Source organism: Benincasa hispida, chromosome 11, assembly GCF_027475165.1.
Source record: "Benincasa hispida cultivar pf3 chromosome 11, pf3_genome.v1.1, whole genome shotgun sequence".
In the NCBI taxonomy this organism is placed as follows: domain Eukaryota; kingdom Viridiplantae; phylum Streptophyta; class Magnoliopsida; order Cucurbitales; family Cucurbitaceae; genus Benincasa; species Benincasa hispida.
In genome coordinates this window covers 37,176,396-37,178,040 of record NC_143488.1, presented here as the reverse complement: position 1 = coordinate 37,178,040, position 1,645 = coordinate 37,176,396, and positions in this window count along the sequence as shown.

The window sequence follows — 1,645 nt, the reverse complement described above, 5'->3', positions numbered from 1 at the left end:
TATTTTTTGTCAATTTTTTTTTATCTTTTTCGCAATAGATTCTCTTTCCTCCAATCTTTGCTTCTCCATCTCCAGATATTTTTTGAAGTACTCTGATGACATTTATTCCTCTGATGCAACAATAGGAACTATAGAGAGCTGAAAACATAACATTTAATTAGTACTTTATACATAATCCCTTATTTTTATGAGATTTGAAATACTCACATAATTATAGACAGGAGTTCTCAGTGACATAGCTTAATGAGATCATATAAGTGATATGGGCCTATCATAACCCCGTTACTGATAGACTAATATCACTTATATGGACTTATATGCTCTATCTATCTGTGATATATATTATAATATTGGTTTATCATTGATAAACTGTCACTAATAGACTCCTTTCCTATAGTTATTCAAGTACTTCAATAGATATACTTCTATCACTAAATATTTGTCTATCACTGATAGACTAATATCACTGATAGACTTGTATCACAATTAATGACTTCAAAAAAAATTAGAAACTTACATTTGTTTCGAGAAGACATTGTCATTAAGATCTTGCCAATTTGGCTATTTGTTGATCCTGAATTCAAGATTCTAGGGAAATCATTTCCAATTCTTTTTGCGAACTCCTCAGAAAATTTGGGAAGTATTTCATATGCTCAATAAGATAAAAACTATGGGGAAGCCTTGCAGATAGGTGGTTGGTTTTGATTTAGTAATAGATTTCTTAAAAAACTCTATTGTAAGACTATAAGACATTATTTCCTATGGATAATTCTTAAACTTTTCCTCATCCTTCAACATCTTAACAACTTCCAATTCACATAATTATGAGGTTGTTTTGGAATCAACAAGCTTTTCAACAAATAAAGATTGACAAGTTTTGCTACTTTTCTTTCATCACTGCAGTGACTAGTAATATAGTTAAAATGCACTTTTAAGATTTTCTCTAGTGATGCTAATATCATTTTTTAAAAATGCTAGTCTAATCTATGAACCATTTCCTTCAGTTTCATCTAAAGCATCATCAATAGGGTATTTATCTCAATTTAATCCTATAATCAAACAAAAATTCTTCAACCGAAACTCTACAAAGTTATCTTCAATGTTGAAAAGAAGAACATTGATATCAGTAGAGACACATTGTCTTCTAATCAAATGTGATAGAAGTTTTTGTTGGGGTTGATGTCCTAAATCTCGTAGGGTCATGAGTTTGTAAACACATGTATGAATAAACATTTTTGTGATTTATAATATATTTTTTCACTTCAGTCTATGAAATATGAGATATTTTAGTTGCATTAACCACAAACCAATAAATTAAGATCCATGGTTATCGTTGTAACTTAAACATATATGTGGAGACATACAAGTGGATCGTGCTTTAAGTGATAACCTACATGATCTGTAGTATATGGATAAGGAGGGATACCTTATTCTAGTGACACTACGAGTATGACCCGCTTTGTAGGTGTTACAAATGTTGTAAAGTGCCACAAATGATCCGATCTTGATCATTCGTGTATTAGACATGCAAGCGGAGATATTCTATACAAAGGAGTTTGTATAAGACTAGACCACGAAATGTTTAGTCTCGTTACATAACGTCGTTCATAATTGAGACTTTCATTTCACTAGAATGACCATAGGT